A 14,435-nucleotide genomic window follows, 5' to 3' on the forward strand; every position below is an offset into this window, starting at 1 on the left:
CTTTGTCTATTGATTCAGTCAAGAAAAGCCCAAAGTGACTAGGTGATCTTACAGTTCACTGGTATTGTTGTTGTGTTTCCTGGTAGAAGCACTCCTCATTTTGGAACTAGACCTGTAGACCAGCAGAGTTTAAGGTTGTAGGGACAGGAAGCAAAAATTTTCCTAGTGGATCAGTAGGGGTAATAGTGAGTGATGCCATCCCCATTTCCACCCCTTGATTCCTGGACCCATGAATCCTGGCTATGGGGAAAAGAGTAACATAGAGTGGATGCTGATGGACAGCATGCACAGCCCCCTGGAGAACATTGCTCCAGCACTGCAAGGTATTGTCACCTAGTTGTTACCATAATTGAGTCTTCAAAAGGCCATTCCACCATTCTATCAGTCCAACTGCTTCAGGATAATGAGGAAAATGGTAAGACCAGAGAATTCCATGAGCATGTACCCATTCCAGCACATCATTTGCTACAAAGTGGGTTCCTTGATCAGAAGTAATACTGTGTAGAATATCATCATGGTGGATAAGCCATTGTTAAGTCCATGTATGGTAGTTTTGGCAGAAACATTGCATTTCAGGAAGGCAAACTGGTATCCCAAGTATGTATCTATTCCAGTTAGAACAAATCACTGCCCCTTCCATGATGGAAGTGGTCCAGTGTAATCTACCTGCCACCAGGTAGCAGGCTTATCACCCCAGGGAATAGTGCCATTTCAGGGGCCGAGTGTGGGTCTCTGCGGCTGGCAGATTGGGTGCTCAGCAGTGGCTGTAGCCAACTTGGCCTTGATGAGGGGAAGTCCAAGTTGCTGAGCCCATGCATAATCTCCATCCTTACGACCATGGCCACTCTGTTTATAAGCCCATTGAACAATGACAGGAGTGAGGGGAAAGAGGCTGACTCATATCTACAGAATAAGTCATCATATGCACTTGATCATTAAAATTTTCCCCTGCTGAATTCACCCTCTGGTAAGCATTCACATGGTACATAAATATCTTCATGTTTTTTGCCCCTTCATAAAGACCTATCTACACACCTCTTCCCCAGATCTCTTTGTCACCAATTTTCCAATCATGTTCCTTCCAAGTTCCTGACAACCATTGGCAACAGCCCATGAATTAGTGTATAAATGCACCTCTGGCCATTTCTCCTACTAGGCAAAATGAACAAATAGGTGCAATGCTCAAAGTTCCACCCACTAGGAGGACATCCCTTCACCAATGTCCTTCAGGGATGTCCCAGAAAGGTGCTGCAGGGCTGCAGCTGTCCACTTTCAGATGGTACCTACATATCATGCAGAACCATCTGCAAATCAGGCTTGAGTTTTCTCTTCCTCAGTCAACTGATTGTAAGGAATTCCCCAAGAGGCCATAGCTGTGGCCTGGGAAAGAGAAGGTAATGTGGCAGGAGTGGGGGCCATGGGCATTTGGACCACTTCCTCATGTAACTTAATTGTGCCTTCAGGACCTGCTTAAGCAGGTATATCTCAAATACACCACTTCCATTTTATAATGGAGTGCTGCTGTGCATGGGCAACTTTATGGTTTGGTGGTCAGACAATAACCAGCTCATGATAGGCAACCCAAGTCTCACTAACTTGATGGCCCATGGTTAAGCTTTTAGTCTCTACTAAGGCCAAAAGCTGTTTCTCAAAGTGAGAGTAATTATGTACAGAAGAAAGCAACTTTTCTGGTCACTTGGTAAACGGGCTGGAAGAGCACACCCAAATGAGGACTATGTTGTCTCCAAAATCCAAAGAGGCCAACTAAGTGTTGTACCACTTTTTGGTTGTAGATATAATCAGACATAGATACATTGATGATTAAAGTCCATGAAATATCCTTGAATTACAATTAGCCCAGTGTTTGTTTGACCAAACAACCAGGCACAATTACCTGGCCTAGTTGACACATTAGCCTAATCATCACGACAACCTTTTAGATGAAGTGATAAATTAAAATGCCATGTTTTAAAAGGCTACAACAAATACTGATCTAGCCCTTCTAGGTGCCAGGCACTGTTTTAAGAATGTAAATGTGTAACTGACCCATTTAATCCTTCCTATAACCTGATCTATGATGTCCCCACAAGGGGCATACAATGTGTACCCCATTTTTCATGTGAGGAAACTGAACAAAGAGAAGTTAAGTCATCTGATCAAGATCACACAGCTAGTAAATATATGTATAAATGTATATATGTGTATGTAAAGAGAAATAGAATAAAAGACTTTTTAATTAGACTTAGATATATGAATATAGTATTTCAGTCATTCACACTTCTATAATAAAGATAATAATCTGCCTTCATGGATGAGTTTTCCTTTGTTGGATCATAAAAGTCATACAGGAGGATTACATGGTGGATCTGAATTGAATATCAGAATGGCATGCCAGGAGCTCAGTTTGGATTTACAGTATATGCATCACATGTCATGTTAAATGGAGGCATAGACAGTTACCTTTTTGGCTTTTAGTAAAGACTTATTATATAGATCTATTATGTAAGAAGAGTCACTGGATGCATTTAACATATGGAATATGCAATTTGGCTTAAAGTAAAAGGATTTAATTTTTTAGCATGATTCAAAGGAATGAGGGAAAAGAAAGAAAATCTTGAATCTACTAATAAGAGTTTAAAGAAAGCATAACAGGGGAACCATAATCTAGTAGAATCTCTTTAATCCATGCCGACCTGCAGAAGACATCAGTTCAAAGCCTTTCACCTTCTACCAAAGTTTCTCAATTCTTTCTCTTTTCAGCATCATCACTGCATTGATAGTTGGAACTGTTCTTAAGTTGGTTTTTATCAAGTTCTTCTGCATGTAAGGTAGTTACATGCATTATTTCTAATCCTTACCCACAACTTTGAAAACTAAATATTGTTACCTCCATTTTCCTTTTAAGATCCCAAGGCTCTGAGAGACAAAACAACTTGCCTAAAGTTATACTACTACTCATCAGGATGGCAGAGATGAGTTAATCACATTGATGAGGTTGAGCACTATTAATACTAAAAGCTAACTTTAGGGAGTACATCCCACATGCCATGCATTTTATATCTCATTTAATCCTCACAGTAATTCCATAAAGTAGGTCCCACTATCCTATTTTATCAATGAAGGGTGTGGTAGGCTGAATAATGACACCTCTTCAAAGGTGCTGACTCCCTAGAATGTGTGAATATGTTACCGTACATGGTAAAAGTACCTTTCAAGTATGATTAAATTAAGGATCTTGAGATGGAGAAACTGTCCTGGAGTATCTGAATGTGTCCAATGTAACCAGAGGTGTTCCTACAAGAAGCAGACAGAGGGAGATTTAATACAGAAGAGGGACGTCAGAGTAATTCAGAGTGAAAAAGGCTCAACCAGTCACTGATGGCTTTGAAGATGGAGGAAGGAGCCATGAGCCAAGAAATACTGGTGGTCTCTAGAAACTAGAAAAGGCAAGGAAATAGATTTTCCCATAGATTCTCCAGAAGGAACACAACCCTGTTGACCCATTGTAGGACTTCTGAACTCCCATGCTATAAGTGAATAAATCTGTGTCACCATTAATTTTGTGGGACTTTGTTACAGCAGCACTAGGAAATGAATACAAGGAGACTGAGACTCAGAGAAGTTATATAAAATGCCTGGTATCACACAATTGCACACTTCTGCCCAACTATAAAGCCTGAGGTTTCAACCACTGAGAGATGACAGAGTCAATATAACAAGCTGTTCGGCACGCATAAGCAGGAAGGTACTGCTCCCAATCATGATTATGCTGATACTAGCCTGATATTCATATACACGTTTATATATTTCTCTTCCTAAGAGTTCTCAGAATGTTTGATTTTGATTTTTCCAATTATTTGAAATTTATGAAAAGCTAAGTCTAAAAGACTGGAATATAAGCACTGATAAAACTTTTGCAAAATCTCACTCATACTAAAATCAGAACTGAAAATAAAAGTCTTTCCCATAACCATTTTTTTCTGGAAATAACTGCTTGAATTAAAGAGAGAAGAAGAAATCCAACCAAGAAAAGTTACAAATATAACCTGATATTGCAAAAAAAAAAAAAAGCAAATTATCTTCTAACCCTGAAAGATTTTCACTTATAACTTTAATTAAAGCACTGTAATTGTCATCATAAGTACATAATACTATTCCTTGTTTTCTAATGTTTTCCTTGAGGTATCATTCCACAGAGCATCAGATCTTAAGTACACAGTCTGATGACTTTTAATACATGCAAAGACTCATGTTTAGTTTGCCAAAGGACTACCGATGCAAAGTACCCAGACATGGGCTAGATTTTATAAAGGGAATTTATTTGAGTTCCAAGGCTGTGAGAAGTCCAAGCCTGGCCACTATAAGAGGTGTTTTCTCACCAAAGTCAGCTACCACATGGCAAAGCAAGATGGTCACCAATCTCTGCTGAGGTCTCTGCCTTTCTGCAGCTGTAGGCAAACCTAGCATAGGGATTGTCTCTTACTGGGTTGTCTCTCTCAGTCTCAGCTGCTCTATTTTTTCCCCAAGTTCAGCTGTAAGCTAACAGGCATATGGCTTATCTCTTCCTGTACCTCACATCTTTGAACCTCCTGGGGTTTTCTCTTCTTGCAGCTCAGCTGTGGGAGAAGCTGTTGTCCTTTCTCTCATGTGGCCAGATCAAATATGGCAGAGCTCCCTTTTCCTGTGTCTGTCTGTGTCTCTGTTTTTTACCAAACCCAGCAAGAGAACAGAGACTCAACTTGAGTCATGCCTCACTAACATAGTCCAATTGAAAAGGTCTCACATCCACAGATACAAATTAGTTTGCGAACATAATCTTTCTCTTTTTGAGATTCATAAAATAATCTCAAACTGCCACACTAATATCCCAATAAAGATAGAACATTTCCATCACCCCAAAAAGTTTTTCATGCCCCTTTTCAATTTTCATTTCAAGATACCTGTTTAAGATCAGATAGTAAGCAATCCATTTCTTACCCACTTCTTCCCAATTCTTCTCTGTCCATATCTGATCATACACATACATAAATTAGGGTTGTATTATCTAGAATACACCTATTGAATACCTTTCAGTATCATCTTATTTCACAGTTTTCATAATTTGGAAATTTGGAACTTGTTTCATAATTTCCATAATTTGGCCCCATCTTGACCTCCCTCCATAATATTGGTGCCCTTTGATGATATGCTACTTATTTCCAGCACAATCTCTTTCACTCCATATGCCTAGAGAATACCTATTCACCTCTCAGTTTCAATTCAAGGGTTAATTCTTTTTTTTTTAAAGGTCTATTTATTTATTTATTTATTTCTCCCCTTCCCCGCCCCCTCCCTGCCCCAGTTGTCTGTTCTCTGTGTCCATTCGCTGCATCCTCTTTTTTGTCTACTTCTGTTGTTGTCAGCAGCAAGGGAATCTGTGTTTCCTTTTGTTGCATCATCTTGCTGTATCAGCTCTCCGTGTGGGCGGCACCAATCCTAGGCAGGCTGCACCTTCTCTCACACTGGGCGGCTCTCCTTATGGGGCGCACTCCCTGCTCATGGGGCTCCCCTACATGGGGGCATCCCTGCGTGGCAGGGCACTCCTTGCGCGCATCATGGGCCAGCTCCACACGGGTCAAGGAGGCCTGGGGTTTGAACCACGGACCTTCCATGTGGTAGACGGACACCCTAACCACTGGACCAAGTCGGCTTCCCAAGGGTTAATTCTTTATAGACATCTTTTCTAACCCCTCCTCCCATTTATAAAAAATACTTTCCTCCTCTGTGCCCCATTGTGTCCAAACACTCTCTACATTTAAAATCCATTGTTGCATTACTTTACACGTGTCACTCTCCATTAGACCATAAAAAAGGGTTATGAACTCAAATGCTTTCATGACCAGGAAAAGAGTAAATGAGTGAAACTGCTAGAATTACTTAATAGGGAATGGTGGGGAATGTAGCAAACTAGTAAGTATATAGCACCATCAAAAAAAATTTTTTTTAAGATTAAAAACAAACTTATGGGGTCAAAATATCATGACACTTCCTTTCACTTATAAGTCACTAGAATGGGTGTGAACTCTTCAAGATGGACAGGAGCAAAGACTAGTTAATGCCCAAGGTTTAAATGAGTTCATGTGTCAAGAACTTTCCTAATTCAATCCCAGCCTGGCAATCTGCTTCATTGCCTAGCAGAGTAAACCATGGCTAATTGCCCCTTACTTAAACTTCTAAGTATTATCTAAGTATTCTAAGTATTATCTTCTAAGTATTATCTGGGAAAAGAGGAAACACTTTTCATCTAAATACCTAATTGCTCACATATTAATTTTACTTCCATAGAGAAAGACAATGATTATAAGTCTTCACAAATTCTATATTACTCAATTTGACATCATTCACCAGCTCTTTCTCATTAAGCAACATGCTTAAACTTGGTATTTTAAAATATCTACAGCTTGTTCACATTTTAGAGTCAACTATTGAACATCATGAGTTTAATTGGAATCTAAATTTATGTCACATTGTCAGATAATCTCCTCACTAATGCAGACAACAAGTCTTTTAAAAGATTTATTCATTTTGATAGCACTGCTTTCTTAGGTCTTTTCACTTTCTTTGTAAGGGTTCTCACTTCAAAGTACAGTTTATAGAGTACGTGCTAAGAAAGAAATGCAAGCCAAAAGTTTGAGCAATGCCACTAGTCCGATATTGCTTTAAGATAATCAAGTCTCAGAATTTCCAAGAGAAATGTGAAGGAAAGAACAGTTCTGGTTAACTCTCTTTAATCTCCTAGAAGACAATGATGAGTGATCTTGGTTATAATTTTAGATGATGCTGATGTAATTTGAAGCATCTGCTTAGTTAAGCAGAGCAGTGCAGAGATTAGTAGTATAGGCTCTGAAGTCAGAGCCCTCAGGTCAAAAACAAGGTCACTTAGTCACTTAAACCTCACATTCCTCATCCATGAAACAGGAATACTGGCTACCTCACAGGCTTGTTAAAAGATAAAGTGAGATAATTTGCAAAGTGCTTAGCATCACTTTTGAGAATTAGCAAGGACTGACTGACTGAATGAATGATGTACTATTATTATCATTTGCCTGAATTAAATCAAGAAATCACATAGCATTTAGATTTAGTTATAAAGAAGCTTACTTTCTACTTTTCTTTATACTGATTGTTTAACAGCTTTACCATCTCTCTGGTTTATATATATATATATATATACACACACATATAAATGGGACAGTTCTTAAAATAAGATCACAGTTGAAAAAGGCTAATTTTACCTAGAGTTACAAGGGTGAGGGGATTATCATTTAGTATTCCCTCAGCAGTGATGGAAACAATAGCAAGAAACTACAGTATAATCACTACACATAGGAGGACTCTGCCTGCTTATTCCATTTCAGACTCACTGGCCTTTCAGATTTTTTTTGAAGCATGGTATGTGTAATCTCTAATTAGGTAATTATAAACAATTAAATTCAGCTAAACTCCAATTATGCTTAGAGAAAAAGCCTAGCATTTCTTCAGTCCATGGGATGTTCTTGCAGTCTCATGACTAATTTAGCTTGCTGTATACAGTAACACAGAATTTGAGAAATGAAAAGAAACTTTAAAAAATCAGCAGATGCTATTAATTCACATGTTTCCATGGACAAGTTACTTAGCTTCCTTACCTACACAAGTCAGAGTGCATATAAGAAAATATGAATAAGATCTTCATATAGAAGATTATGTGAAGTAAAAAATATATATAAAGAATAAGGAACAATATGTCATTCATAAATAGTAAGATGCCATAGTACAAAGATGTCATTTGTCTCAAAATTAATTTATAAAGTCAGTAAAATTCCAAACAAAGTTCCAGAGGTTTTTTCCATAAAACTTAGTAAGCTGACTCTAAAATTCATATATATAATCTGAAAGGGCCAAGTCTATTCAAAAGGATTTTTGAAAAGAAAAAGTAGAAAGACTTGCCCTAAAGAGTTCAGAACTAAGCTCTAGAAATTAAGATGGTAAAGTATTTAAATAAGAATGAGAAGAATGGTCTCTAAATATCAGTTAACACTAAAATGAACCAGGGCTACCTGGAGAAAAAGCTGATTCCATGTCTGGGGTAAGAAATTTTATGAGACGGTGTCTTTGTTTTCCAAAGGCTTGCCAATGCAAAATACCAAAAATGCATTAACTTTTATAATGGGGATTTTATTTAGAGTAAACACTTACAGTTCCAAGGCCATGAAATATTTAAATCAAAGCACCATCAGAGATGCTTTCTCACCAAAGTCAGCTACTGGTCATCCTGGTATCCTGCCACGTGGCAATCAGGCATATGGCAGGGCTTGTCTCCTCAGTCTAGAGCTACTCCTTGGGCCAAATCTTAGAGGCCTCTTTCCCTGGCTCTGTGCACTGCTGATTCCAGATTCTGGACCCTCTCTCATTCTCTCAGGGCTTCCGTGCCTTTCTGTAGCTATAGGCAAACCTGGAGTCCTCTCTTTCACATGGCCAGGTCAAAATGGCAGAGCTCCCTTTTCCCATGTGTCTCTTCCTCTGTGTCTCCATTTATATAAGGCCCAGCAAGAGAGCAGAAACCTAACCTCTACCACGCCTCACTGATGTAGTCCAATTAAAAGGGACTTACACCCACAGGAATGGATTAATTAAAAAACATAACCTTTTCGGGATTCATGAAAGGACTTCAAACTGTCAGAGAGGGCCTGAAATATCTTACCACCCTTTAAAGAGTCATCTCAAAGACCTCTAGGATCATGACTAAAGAACTTAGGAGCCAACTAGAAGAGATTCCCACTGACCAAAGATAAAGTAATCTGGACATCAATAATAATAACTATAAATTAAGGTACAAAGGTATATATCCTTGAGATCACAATGACACTATACAACAAAATGGGCGCATCACTTTAAGGGGAATGAAAATATTTATCTATTTTCCGATAAAAACTGTAACTCTGGGGAACCAAAAAGATGATAAAAAGTGTATCTTTATAAAAGATTTACAGCTAATAAACAAAGAAGGAATGGTAGAATTAGAATATCATCATTTTGTAATCCTTAATGATATGATTAATCTAGGCAATGGTGCCAAGTTCACCCAAAACAAAAAAGGACATTATATGCCCCTAATAGAAGTACACACCACCCCATATGAAATATTATTGTCCCAAAACTGAACCTGAATTGTACGCAGTAGTACATATGAAGAATTGTTACCAAAAACAATTAACCTGGTCAAGACTCTGGATAAAACAGCAAATTTAAAGGAAATACAGGGTAAAGAGAAAATTATTAAATGATACCTTAGGGATACATTCAGCAATTTTCAGACTATAGGAAACTCTATAAGACAAATAACCCTGTCTCTTTAAAATATAAATTGCAAAAGTAAATGAATAAATAAATAAGAAAAGGGGACCTATAGATTAATAAGACAAAACTGTTTGTAGTATGGGTTCTTTTGGGATCCTATATTAATATTAATATAAAAATATTCAATACAAGTGGGAAAATTTGAACACCAGATGTGTGATTATGTTAAGGAATTATTGTTAATTTTAATTTTAGCTATAGTGATGGTATTGTAGATATATTTTTTAAAGAATTCTTATATTTTAAAGAGACAGTCCAAAATGGTTACAGATAAAATAATGTGATTTCTTTGATTTGCTTCATATTTTCCAAGGATGATGATGGGGTATGTAAATTGTAGATGTATAAATGAAATAAGAGTGACCATAAGTTGATTAATTGTCAAAACTTGTTACATCAAGATGATTATAGCATTGTCTACTTTTTAAATAAGCTTAAAATAAACAATCTGACAATACCAAAGTGTTGCAAGGCTGTAGAGCAATGTGAATATAAGTTGGATCATCCACTTTCTTTTTTAAGATTTATTTTATTTATTTCTCTCCCCTTCCACTCCTCCCCCACCGTTGTCTGCTCTCTGTGTCCATTCGCTCTGTGTTCTTCTGTGTCTGCTTTCATTCTTGTCAGGTGGCACCAGAAATCTGTGGCTTTTTTTGTTGTGTCATCTTGCTGCATCAGCTCTGTGTGTGTGTGTGTGCAGTGCCACTCCTGGGCAGTCTGTGCTTTTCTGTGCTTTTCTCGCTCTCCTTGTGGGGTGCACTCCTTGCGCATGAGGCACCCCTACATGAGGGGTACCCATGCGTGGCACAGCACTCCTTGTGTGCTGCAGCACTACCTGTGGGCCAGCTCACCACATGGGCCAGGAGGCCCTGGGTATTGAACCCTGGACCTTCTATATGGTAGGCGGATGCTCTATCAGTTGAGCCACATCCACATCCCTGGCCCATCCACTTTAGAAAATAATTTGGTAATATTAATAAATCTGAAGAGAGAGATACTCCACGACACAGCAATTCCACATCTAGAGCAGAAGTTCTTAATCTTTTTTGTTCCACAGATTCCTTTGCCAGTCAGGTCAAAACCAAAGATCCCTTAGTAAGTCCACACTTAAATAATATATATATACATATATATATGTATATATATAATATAATAAATATATCACACCCACACCAAAGCATCCCCATTAAGAGCAATGTCTTTTTGAATTTTGATTCAAGCTCATGGATCCCTTGTTAAGAACTCCTCATCTAGAGAAACTTTTCCATTTATACTTGAGAATATACATATATGATTGCTACTGTTCTTTGTAAAAAGAAAAAAAAGAAATTGGAAATAACCTAAATAGCCATTAACAGAAAAGACAATACATTAATCTGTTCAAACAAATGATGTAGCACAAAAGTGAAAAAAAAAAAATGGTTGCACATCCTCAAGGCTGAATTTCAAAGATACAATTTGAGGTGAAAGAAACCAAGTTCAAATTTGCAAGATGATAGGTGTAATATAATTTATATATAAGCTTACATAAAGTTTAAAAACAAGCAAAATTAAGCAATATAGCATTTATGAATACATAATTACATGATATATATGCACAAAATATATATGGTTATGATAAACACTAAATTTAAGATATTAGTTACCTCTGGGAAAGAAAGGAATGCTATGGAATCTAGAAGTCTCCATGGGACAAACTTGAAAGAAATATCTCTGAATTTGCACTATCTCTGAAAAAAGCAAAACTTCAGCAAATATAGCTAATTGTTAAAATTTGCAAAACCTAGATGGTGACTGCTTTGTGTTTGCTATGTTATTTGCCATAGTTTCCAGCATGTTTAAAATAGTTCATCATTCTAGGATAACAATGATGGTGTGTTTTATGCCAGTCATGAAAGAAAGAAATGTTGCAGTTGTTTCAAAATTGCCAGCAAATAAATAACTAGTTTAAGCCCATGTTAACAAAATAGTCAGTCAAAAGAATTGAGAGTTTGGCCCTCTATATTGATAAATGCATGTCATGACACCCAAGTGGCCGTTCAGCAAAGGTTTAGCTTTAATTGCTAGTGGAAGGGCGGGAGGGAACATATATATCATTTTACTGGCTTCTATTTTTAATGCACACAATGCTGTTTGTTCCTTCCCTTGACTTTGGGAAATCATAGTTTCCACTTGTAATGTGGAACATTTTTAGTGCTAGCTTGACTTTGTTGGGTGGCTGTATTATTAGATGCCTCATATATATCAATGCTCACTTGTAATATGTTTTAAAGAGTCCAAATGAGAGTCATTTCCTTCCTTTTTACATTATATTTAAAGTTAGACCATAGAAAACAGGCACTTAGTGAAGAATGTATCCAAATGCTGAAGGCAACAAGGAGCTGTAGGACAATCCTTTCCTTGTTGGTTACAAGGGTTTCTTTCCAAATGAAAAGGGTATTTTAAACATCTCAGAGTTTTGTGGGGTTTTTTCCTCCATTCCTCCCTTTCAGTCTTATTTTCCATCTTTCTTTCTAGTGATTACGGTTGTCCTAGAAAGGAAGACCTTTGACATCTCCTGAGTTCTGAGAAAGTTTCTTTAAATACTGCAGCCATATTTGAAAGTCAGCAGTTGGCCCTTAGAGTGTTCATTCTCATGAAAAACACTGTGTGAAACATGATAGAACTCTCCCATATGCAGGACTCCACAAAGATGCCTTCTATTGCACAGTCAAAGCCTGTCAGTAGTGTCTTTTGGATGCAGTGAAAACAAAGAGTGGTAAATGGAGAGAGAAGGACAGCCTCTGACGCACGGCAAATGCTCAACCACTATGTGGGTATTATTTCTATCTCGCTAAGGAAGCAATAGAAAGATTCCAAATAGGTTTGGTAGAGCTTCTGAAAGGAAAGTTCAGTCAAAATCTTTAGAGTCCCCACCCCCAACTTCCCATATTTTAGATTGTTAAAGCAAGAAAGGGAAACAGACTTGGCCCAGTGGTTAGGGCGTCCGTCTACCACATGGGAGGTCCGCGGTTCAAACCCTGGGCCTCCTTGACCCGTGTGGAGCTGGCCCATGCGCAGTGCTGATGCGCGCAAGGAGTGCCCTGCGACACAGGAGTGTCTCCGCGTAGGGGAGCCCCACCGGGGCGAGGGGGAGTTAAATAAATAAATCTTTTTAAAAAAGCAAGAAAGATCTAACTTTCCATTCTATGACTCATGATTCATGCTTGTAGTAGCCATCACTTTTATAGTGATGGAAAATGTATGTGGTCACCAGAATCAAGATGCTATATGGATGCGTGTGTGAGTGTGTGTGTGTATGCAAGTGACATTCTCTGGTGTCAACAATAGCCAGAGCCCTCCTGTTCAGACCATGATGCAAAACCAAAACTAAACAGAAAATCATCTTCAGATTTGGGATGAGTCATCAGGTTTTATTCTCCTTCCTTTGCGTAAACTGAAACACACCAGAAAATGGCCTCAGTTATATAAAGGAGGCGGAGTGTGAAAGACTAGAGCTGTGCCCAGAGCAAAGGAAAAACAATGTTATCCTACCCTCCTCTGCTGCCCTTTCATCAGTGTGCCTTTCGTTAAAGGGAGTAGAATGGAAGCATACACATGAATTATTTAATATCTTTCTATTAATCTATTTTTTGCCTTCCATTTTATCTTTCTTGTTTCTGTTCTCATTTCTCCCTTAATTTTCCTCCTCCTGCTTCTACCTTGATATTCAAATAAATATTTGCATCTGGTTTCTACCCCACACCACATGTTTGCATATTTTGTATTCATGACTTCTGGCTATTGTAGTTGTCATAATTCTTTGCTAGCTAGCTTTTTTTTCCCTCTTACAACAACTTCATCATAACTCTGATATCTTTGAGAAGAAAAATAAAACAATGTAAATATATCCTTCATACTAAACCACAATATCTCAAATTAATGCCCCACAAAATCATAATTTTTAATGAATTCCCAAGAGTTAATGGGTCAGTAAATAATTACAGATTTTTTCCAAAAAAAGAACACAAGAAACAAAAAATATTATTACCAACAAACTGAACTGAAAATGCATACTTTTGCCCTGAGTCTCTGAAAAATATGTAAATAATTCCCACAAACAAGAGTCTCATCCCATGGTTGCAATTAATTTTACTGTATTCTTAGATTTTTTTTTCTTGGGTCTGTAGAATCCATAATCTTAGTCCTAAAACGTTAGTTTGCAAAAGTCCTTGGAATAACAAGAAACTCACTGCATATGTTCAGCTCCTCTTTGTCTCTGTCTATGAGCTTTCATTGGTCTAATATTTTGCCAACAGTTCATCAAGGTAATTAATGAGTGGTCTGACAGTTTTATCTCATGGGACCATCACTTCCATCTGTGAGGTCTTCATGTTGTCTCTCCAGGGAAGAGTGAGTTCATAGGATTGTTTCAGGGGTTGGATGGCAGAACACCATCTTTTCGTTTTCAGGAGTCTAATTCAATCCTGATAATAGGCCTAAATCATTTATTCTTTCCAAAATGTGTGTACATTAGAATTTTTTGTTTGTTTGTTCAAACTTGGCTATTCGTGTAATGTTATGGTGCATTTAACAGCTAATTTCTGTTTCTGAAGATCATTGACACTGAGCTTCTCAAGGCTGAAACCACATCTTCCTCATTGTTATACTCCCCACCCCCACCCCCCCATTGGCAGCACAGGGTTTATTTAATTTAACAATACTATGTAGTTCTTGACAAATATTAACTTACTGAATCCCCACAACAGCCCTGTGTAAACTTGACTTTTATTCTCCTTTGACAGCTGAGGAAAATAAGACATGGAGATGCTTAGTGGTGTGCCCAAGCGGCACACCTGGCTCCAAAGTCTCTACAACCACAGTGCTATTTTATAGGACTACATTATGCTACTTTTGGAGCTTGTACACATGCAATGCAAACTTCTGAATTGAAGAAGAAACTATAAAAGAGAAAAGGAGGAAAGAAGGGAAGATGAGAAGGAAGCAATTTTAAGAAGAGGTGAACCTAAAACATCACTAACGATTCAGAGACAAAATTGGGATCTGACATTTCTTAT

This window comes from Dasypus novemcinctus, chromosome 2 (genome assembly GCF_030445035.2).
Source record: "Dasypus novemcinctus isolate mDasNov1 chromosome 2, mDasNov1.1.hap2, whole genome shotgun sequence".
NCBI lineage: Eukaryota > Metazoa > Chordata > Mammalia > Cingulata > Dasypodidae > Dasypus > Dasypus novemcinctus.